Genomic DNA, 9,989 nt, shown 5'->3' with positions numbered 1-9,989 from the left:
CCACCCCATTGCTCACACACAGCCAGTATCCCAGTTTGTGGTCAATGAGCTCCTCCTCACTCACCCCAGTCTCCTAGTCCAGTGGAATGTCCAACAGCTTGGGCTCTCAGTTCCTGCGTGTCATGCCCGGCTCGTCCGCTCCTCCTGTGTGCCACGCCCCCTGATTACCCACGTGTTTTCTCCCGATTTGTACCCAGCTGTATCTAGTTAATTTGCTCAGTCCTGTGTATTTCAGTCCGTGTCTTACCTGAGTCCAGTGTCTGTCATTGATGTTTGTATGCGTGAGATGTTTCCCCGTCCGCGCTTCCTAATTAAACTCCCGTTTTTGCCTGTCCGCTTGCTCCTTGCACGCCTTGCCCGCACGATCGCCTGCCTGCTTGTACCCGATCGTGACACTGCGCAGCTCTACAACTCATTACCCAGGGCTCTCGCACCCGGCCACAGTGCCCCTCTCAGGCTCCCCGCTGTATGACAGCACTGCCCCATCGGAAGTTCATGAAGCCTCACAGTACGACGCCTCTCCCCACGCGCGCTTAGCCACCACCGGGACTCCCATCACTCCTCCTTCCCTGTAGGGCGGCGCACTTCCATTATTATTACAGTTTCTACTGTCACTCTGTTGCTTTTCCTGGTGCTGGACTTTTGACAGATAAATACATTATTTGTTGCATTCAGTGACAAAAGATTGGTCTGTTTAACACCCTCAGTCTCCACCCTATGAGCCCCTTGTTGGCGGCAGAATCAGGAAGATGTCGGAGAAAGCAGAGGTAAAGTGAATAGTCACCTCGACAATAATGTGGAAACCGCTAATGGTGATCATGCCTGTGTGGGTGAAATGGATCACCACAGTATAAGCGGATGATGATTATAGACGATTTTTCCCTTTTTCTTTATGTCTGTTTACCATCTAATAGGCATTTTTTTTCTTTGGGATGCGTCTAGGTCAGATACGACCAAAATATTTTTCTCATTTCAGAAGTGAAAAAAAATATTGCTCTCAGATTCTGTTCAGTTGTAGTTTTTTAAAATAATGTACCTTGATTTGTGTTTGTTTAAAATGCCATTACCTGTTGCTTACTGGGCCGCTGAAAATGTCTGGCCCAGCTAAATTTCTTGGTTTAAAAATCTGGCCCAACTACTTTCCAGACCTGGACTAGCCCTACTGAATCATACACTAATGTTATTCTGTTATGTGGGCTGTTGTGATAGGGAGATTTGCTGGATGCTGCACGACGGGTGGTGTCCCTGCTGCAGAATGCCCTGTCTGAAGCAGCACCTAGAGACAGTGAGGGTTGTTGTTATCACCTTAATATTGTATATACGCAATCTGTTATTTCTTAACTAATATAATTGTAAGGTATTCTTCTAATATATTGTGCACAGCCAACAAAAAAGAGAAAAATGCAAAACCAAAGGAAGGCTTTCTTTTCTCTTAAAAGTCTTTTTTCTAAACCAACTGAGAGTCAGTTAGAGGGGTGTTCATTATCAGTATTGTTGCTGGCATTTCTGAAAATGTGCCAATTTTAGTCAAGTGGCTACTTTTCAAATGCAGTCCCTGGCCAAGATGAAGAAAGTTCATGAAGACTACATGATAATATTAAGCACTGACATAACAAACAACATTTTTTACATGCAAAATATACAGGAAATATACACTGCAACAGGCTAGGATAGACAAATAACCAAATACACTTGCAAGCCTGACCACTTTAGACCCCAGATTAGAAAATTGGTGAATGAGCATATATTTTTTCCAAGTTTTGTTTTGCTTTCAAGTTCTCACAAATAAAAAAAAAAAAAAGATTTTCCCACTATAGCCAGATCCAGTTTCTGTGGGGGGCGGGGGGGGGGTGACAATTTGTAGTAATAACTATTTCCTGCTGAAAACCACTGGTAAACTATCCACATGTCTCTGAATATCTGTGAGTCCCGAGACCTCCATGACAGATAGATATAAGTTGCTAGTGTTGATCGGCAGGAAATCTTCTCCAAAGCCCCACCACCACCTCACACCAATCCACCCAGGGTTTACTCCAAATAAATTTGCTGGTAATACAAACCGGATCAACTTGTGGTTTGTGTCCACGTGTACTAGAGACAAAGGCCCTGGTACATTCTGCGTACAACACAGCCAAGACTTGACAACCTTTATATGATGCGCATGGAATCAACCCTATGCATGGAGGCTGCAACTCTTCTCCACCGAACCCTGTAGCCCATTGACTGCAGCCTGCATTGACTATCCTGTAGCCTGCATTTGGTAGATCATTCTTGACAGAAGAAACCAAATTGTCAAGTTCCCTAACACAGAGCTCATACTCTTTTATTCTTCTTAAGATTGTTCTTCTTGAAACACCCATCAGTGTGGCTATGCAAGGCACAGGAAGTTGAGTATGGAGCATTTCTTTCAAACATTGTTCTTCAATCAAAATCTTGGGTCGTCTATTGGTGGCAGCGACTTCCTGTGTGACACATGGGGCTGGACGTTCCAGATGTGCCCTCACAAGGTCAAAGAGCTCTTGCAAAGCCAGGGTGATAGCAGGAGGTACTTCAATGTGATTAGACAGGGCCTGCAGAAGATACAGCTCCTGATGACAAAGGAACTCCAGGTAATCCAAATTTAGTGGAGTCGCGCTGAATCCTATTTCTATTTTATGCAGAAGACTTTCGAGAAGGTGGTATCTGAGCTGTTCACAGAACAAATTATAGTTAATGAGGTGTCAAGATCTTGTCTCTGATCCACACACTAGGCCTACCATTCAAAAGTTTTAATTATGAAAATGAAATGTTTTTGTTTTGTGAGGTGCTTGTTCATGTATGATGATGTAGTGGCTGCTCTGTTTGACCGTGGTAAACCTTTTCACAAACAATATAAGTGAAGAAGTATGACATTAGATCTAAGGACCAGAGTATAATAAAGTTAAATAAAATCCATCAAAAACACTTACTCAGTGGAGATTCCAATGTAGTAGGCAGACAACTTTATGGCTTTAATAATGAGTGTATTTAGCAGCTACAAGGACAAAAGATATTATAAACCTCTCCATTTTAATGCTAATTTAATAAACATTAACAGATAGCACTTAAGGTGGTTTCGCCTATAGTCTGCTAACACTAACCCGAGAACTAATATCTGAGGAGCGTTCTTCCCAGGATTTGAATTTATTAAATTGGCTTTGTGATGTTGTATTAAGAAATTTTATTCACAATGCAATTTACCGTACATTGGCCCATTCTTTTATATACGGTAAGACGAAGCGGGAAATTCGAGCGAGCGAGTGCTGTGCAGACGCGAGCGCGTAGAGGGGATGGGTTTTCAGCACTCGAGCACACGCACGCGCGTGGTTCGACTTTTGGCCCTAATTTAACGGCGAGCGAGTGAGTGAGTGCTGTGCAATCGCGAGCGCGTAGAGAGCATGGATTTTCTGTTTTTATGCGCACGACTTTTGGCACTAATTTAACGCCATAGAAATGTGTGTTTAAAAGGGGAGGAGATCGGGTTGCAGCGCTGGTGTGAGCGGTTTCTCCGGGCAGTTCGCTCGAGGCTAACGTGGCTTTGGGAACGTGGTGTACCCGTCACCCATGCCAGGGAAGAAATCAAAACCGAAATGCTAGGAATATGGACTTCATCTTACGTCAAGCGTTTTCCCCTCCATTGACGCCCATAAAGAAAAGGCTTAAAGTCCATATTCCTAGCATTTCGGTTTTGATTTCTTGTCAGGTAAGTCTTTATGGCCAGATACATTCGCGAGAAATTTGGTGATTTGTGGTGACTGTTTTAATACATTAAGTTGCGTTACGCATTTTCACATTAAGCGTTTTAGAATGTCCCGTGGCAGGTATCCCCTTCTATTGCCCTAGGGAGGGTTGTAACCCTCGTCTGTATATTAATAAAGAATAATCCTTCTATTCCTGTCTCATGTATCTGGACCTCCCCAGCAATTTAACGAAATTTGGTGGCAGCGGTTACAAGTGAACCCGTTTAAGTTTAGCGCTCATACTTCCGTCCATATGTTTAAGACCCACCTTGGCTGACTTAGCTGACATGTCCTGATTTCATAATCTTCAAATTTGTAATCTTTTCTCCTTCATCTAACTCCATGTTTTTAACTTCTTGTCATTTTCTTGCCGTTTGACTCATAGAAAATTATCAGACTTAAATGACACGTCAGCCTGTGCAGACAGCGATTTCAATGTTTTAATAAATTGGCCAGCAGGTGGGGGCAGTGCTCAATTTCATTAATGCCATTCAGAAAACTTTCAGGCTTTATGTCTTAATGAACAGCCTAGAAAAGGACAAAGCATTATATTACTGATGCATACAGCAGATCCCCAACTCAGGCTGTGTTGCATATTCTTAACAGTGCTACAGTATGTTCACACAGCCAGTACAAACAAACTTGCAAGATCTAGACCAGGGGTCACCAACCTTTTTAAAACGGAGAGCTACTTCACGGGTACTGAGCCATACGAAGTTTGATATCAGTTTTAAACGCCCTCCTAAACATGTCTAAACTTCATGCATGATAAACATGTTTTAAATGCTTTTTTATATTCAATTTCAAATCTATATAAATGCAAATGTGATAGATTAGAAACAGGACAAAATTAAATTTTAGATGATGTTCGCTGGTGAGTTGTGCTATTTTATAGAACAGGTCCACGGGCAACTCATGTGGTCATTGGGGGCATCCTTGGGGCACCATGTTGGTGACCCCTTATCTAGACCTACCACATCAGGTAGGAAGGTGCCTATTTCTACCAACTATTCAGACCATCAGACCCAAACCATACATTCAGTCATGCACAGGCACTCCACCAGAGGGCTCTACATTCTGTCCTACATCTGCTCACCTGTTAGACCCACACTCAGTCTCCATCCTGATTTCTACCTACTACTCGGACTATCTCACCAAAACCAGTCCTGTGGCCTGTTCTATGAAGCGGGGTTACTGGCTTATTGGGGAAACTTGTCGGATTTCTTGATCGGGACCTTCAACTGCTCTGCCATAGAGAGCATCCTAACATGCTGCCTTACGGTCTGGTATGCGGGCTGCTGGTGGCCTCCTACCGCTCTGCCATAGAGAGCATCCTAACATACGGCCTTACGGTGTGGTATTCGGGCTGCTGGTGGCCTCTATGACTTTTTTTGTAGACAGTCCATCTGTGTGGTGCTGTTTGCACGAATTGTTTTGGGAAATGCACTTACAGTTTTGCAGATGTTAAGGGTGATTCCAGAAATGCATCAAAGCAACTGAGGAACTGCAATGTCACTGTACAGTTACTTATAATGGGCGCCAATGTAATGTGTAGAGTGGCAAATAAACTGATTCACCATTTACTCTCATGTACATCACTTAAAATGCTTGTTTTAAATGCAAATGTGTGAATGTAAATCTAAGCAGTAAAGCTACAATTTACATTCTGTTTGCATGGTGGAAAGAACATTTAATCTGCCTTTTAAGTGTGATTAGAAGATCTAATGCCTGTGTGCTTGTAATAAGATGGTCGCTGGTTCAAACCCAGCCACAGCACATCTCTGCGTCCTTGAGCGAGGCCCTTAACCCCCAGCTCACTGGGCATCACTATGGGTGGCTGCCCTTCGCAGACAACTTACTCTGTTTACTCTAAAAAAAAGAGAGCAAGTTGAGAGAGAAGTTAAGACAATTTCTCCACAGGGACCAATAAAGTATCAATTATTATTACTGTATGAGAGACTGTCTAATATCAGATAGATAACAGACTCATACTGTGCTGAGCTTGTCTGAGAGAGATGATTAGCAAATGCTCTCCCACAGTATCTCAGCACTCTGTACAAAGAACTTTATATGCTCAGTATCTGCTCCTGTTTATCTAATTGTTCTCATTTTAACTGGATGTTAAGGAGTAAATTAATAAACGTCATGTAAGTGCACATTAAAATGCTTTTTCACTGTTACTTAAGTTCCCATGTGAACAGCCAATCAGATCAGCCTGATGTGTGTCTCTCTGTTTCCTCTCTGTTTCCTGCCCTTTCATCCCGACCACGACCATGATCTCTCACTTAGCAGCAGAGCAGTTTATTCTAAACAGTGGAAGCACAAAAATGTTCAGACTCTTTGGTCTTCTCATTTTCATTAGTAAGGCCCTATAATATAAATTATTTTGGGATTTTAATATTTTCATTTATCTGTATGATGTGATCAGTGGAATTTGGCCATTTAATCTGCATCATAGTTAATAGTTATTTAGATTACTATTATATGTCTTATTTGATTATGATTTTTTTTGTTTTTCTGTTTTTGCAGACACTGCACTGACTACAGATGTTGTTCAGCCCAGTCACCTGATGAGGGTTCAGCTTGGAGACAGTGTGACCCTGACATGCTTCTGTCAAGGAGAAACAACTTTTGTTACTTTGTTTAAGCAAGCTGTTGGTCGGAAGCCCCAGCCCATGGCGAAAGCACTTCTCTACGTACCTGGTGAATTTTACAAGGAATATAAAAGCATAAAACGTTACTCCTTACTGAATGCAGAGGGGAGTTTTAACCTCACTATTTGTAACGTGGAGCCGTCAGATTCTGCAGTGTATTATTGTGCTGCTGTGTTTCTTCATGAGGTCACCTTCGGGAATGGAACCTTTGTCATAATCACAGGTAAATGAGATTCCAACTATTTTCATATTTGCTTTATTATAATGTCAGTAAGATTATTCCCTGCAAAATAATTTTGACAGTTTAGTTGTTTGTCAATATAAAATTAGCAAAGATACCTTATTGTCTGCTTTGTTCCATAAATGTTTTTCTAAACATCAAACAAAAATCATTCATTATTATTATTATTATTATTATTATACAATTTGTTGCATTTTGCTTGCTGTCAGTCAAAAGCCTAACCTTCTCTTTATACAGATGTTAATGTTACACATTGCAGCCTCTTTAAAACAAATAACATAAAAAAATGTTTGAGTTGTTATATACAGTATAGGACTGTGCAAAAATCTTAAGCAACAAAAGAAAATTATTTTTGACGTTATTTATCTGAGCAGTCAGTGTGTATTCACTCTGAAAAAAAAAATGCATGATTTAACATATGAACTAGGGATGTGCACCATTCAGAACTGATTTGAGAATGAAATTCTCAAATACGTATCCTAAAATTCAGGATTTTGAATACATATATGAACTTGAATTTCAGTTCATTTTGTTAATCTGAATTACATTTGAATTGTGGTTGAAAACAGGTTGTGGCATTGAAATTTATATTTGAATTTAAAGAAGAAGAACGAAAAAGGGTTTGGATTCAAATTCAAGTTCATATACGTACTGTAGGTGTAGCTTTTAACTAAAATATGAACTTTAATTTAAATATGAATTATACATAAACACATTAACATTGTTATACATCATTGTTATAAAAATGTCGTTTTGTAAAGAATGAAATAATGCAACATTTGAAGTGTCACCTAAAATAATAATTATACTGTCATTTTGTGCACCATGGTGGATCTGCTCATAGGAAGAGCTGAGTGTCTCTCCTTAAAAGTCAGTGTTGGCTGCAGTGACGGCAGTTTCTAACCTAAGAAACGTCCCAAACACTTTTCCTGCATCAAAAGTCAAACTAGTCCCTATTCCTGCCATGAAAGGTTCACATAATGTCACCGATACCTGAACCAACCATGTTTATCAGAGGATGCCAACCCTTTGGCTGCAGCTTTCTCTGCACACGCTGAGAGAGTCTTCAGTGTAGCAGGAAAAGATTTCAGGCCAGAAGATTGCAAATTAAATCATGAAACCTTTGAAGATATTATGCTGAATAAATGTAATAATAATGAAAAATTAGCAATGTGTATTGGAATAAAGCATAATTGTATTTGCCATGACGTTTTGCTTTTCGCTGTAGTGCTATGGTTGAACGGAAAAACTTACTTTTGTGTGCATAAGAAAATAAATAGGAGGAACTACGAAACCAAGTAATTCCTTTTACTATGTATACTTTTTCTTTAATGTTAAAAGATAGACAAACTAGTAATGGGCAAACAGCTCTTCGGCTCTTGAATTAAATTATGCAGGTACTACAGCAAAATGCTCAAAAATACCAAAACACATCAAGAGCTAAATATGCAAAAACAATAAATACCTTCCTGTGGAAAAGGGGCAACATAAACCAAATGTAAAGTCACGAAAATCATGAAAATATAAAGTACACTTTACACACTTCATTTCTTTGAATTGAAATTAATTATATTCATCTACCTTCATACATTAATACAAGACATTATATGATTATAATGTTTGTTATTATCATATAATTTTTATTTAGGTATTATGTAGGTGCAGTTAATGTATAGTGTTACCTGATATATACTAATAAGCAGTAATACAATAAAAAGAGAGAAGAATGTCAGCTGTTCTCCAAGAAGTTACTGATTTCTTGGATGGCTAGAAGAACATCGATTCAGTTCCCAAAAATCTGTAAGAACAATTTTTGAGGATCTGTATTTTCCATTGTTATTCTCAAAGGGCTGTCATCATGACTATTTTGCTTTTCAGGTAAAGACTCCAACAGCAGGACTGTGGTACAGCAGCCTGTGTCTGACACATTGCAGCCAGGAGACTCTGTGAGCCTGCAGTGTACGATAGAGACTGGGAGCTGTGCAGGAGAACACAGTGTTTACTGGTTCAGACATGGATCAGGAGAATCCCTTCCTGGAGTCATTTACAGCCATGGAAACAGCAGTGATGAGTGTGAGAAGAGCCCTGAGGCTGGATCTCCTACACGGAGCTGCGTCTACAGCCTCCCCAAGGGGAACCTCAGCCTCTCCGATGCTGGGACTTACTACTGCGCTGTGGCCATGTGTGGGGAGATGCTGTTTGGGAACGGCACATAGCTGGATATAGATGGTAACACCCAGTGTGGGGAGATGCTGTTTGGGAACGGCACACAGCTGGATATAGATGGTAGCACCCAGTGTGGAGAGTATATCTGCTTCAAAGTTTTATTTAGCTTATTCTGCTATTAAGACATTTATTTCTTTTTTTAATGTAATGAATTTTCTAATTTAAGTGCTTAAATTAAATTACACAGATGTTAATTTAATAATTATCCATCCATCCATCCATTTTCCAAACCGCTTATCCTATTGGGTCGCGGGGGGTCCGGAGCCTAATTTAATAATTATTTCAAATATTAATATCCATCCATCCATCCATTTTCCAAACCGCTTATCCTATTGGGTCGCGGGGGGTCCGGAGCCTAATTTAATAATTATTTCAAATATTAATATAAATTGTTAAAATGCAAAATACTAGAAGTTCATGTTAAAAATGGACTATTTACAAAACAACTGCTGTAATGTGTTATCGATTTGATCTTTAACTAATGTAATGTAAGCAAATGGGAAATGTGTCTCTATATCATTATGCTGAAATCTATCTCTTTGTTACAGGCTTTCAGAAGCTGCTGGATCCTCTTCACTCTGGCTTGCTGATAGTTTTATCTTGCAGCATTATTCTGAACGTTGCTCTCATTTGTATAAGATGTAAACTGACCTGTACACACTGTGCAGGTACGCTGCCCGGCTTTATGCACTCAGAAGGACAAAATGTAGATTTTAACAAATTATAGAAATATAAAATTGTTTTATGATAGATAACATTTTCATATTAAAACCACTCTTGCAGGTAATACAGTTTTAAAATCCATTATTAAATCTCACCTTATTTATATAAACCTTTTTGTACTGTAAGATTTACATTTTTGTATTATATCTTTCATATTTTGCAAAATCTATTGAAATATACATGTTGCAATAAGTTGCATATCAATAACTTTTATTACCAAGATCTCCTTTATAGCAATTTTATTATATATGATATATGAGAACAAATGACACGTATCCAAACATGCACACTTAAATTGACAGAAGTCATTTTTACTTTCATTTTTGAGACAAAAAGGATGTTGATTGCTTGAAAATTCGGAATGTTATCTGACCACGGTATGATACC

The sequence above is a fragment of the Brienomyrus brachyistius genome, unplaced genomic scaffold, assembly GCF_023856365.1.
Source record: "Brienomyrus brachyistius isolate T26 unplaced genomic scaffold, BBRACH_0.4 scaffold111, whole genome shotgun sequence".
Classification (NCBI taxonomy): Eukaryota; Metazoa; Chordata; class Actinopteri; order Osteoglossiformes; family Mormyridae; genus Brienomyrus; species Brienomyrus brachyistius.
Note: the sequence above shows the minus strand (reverse complement) of the source record.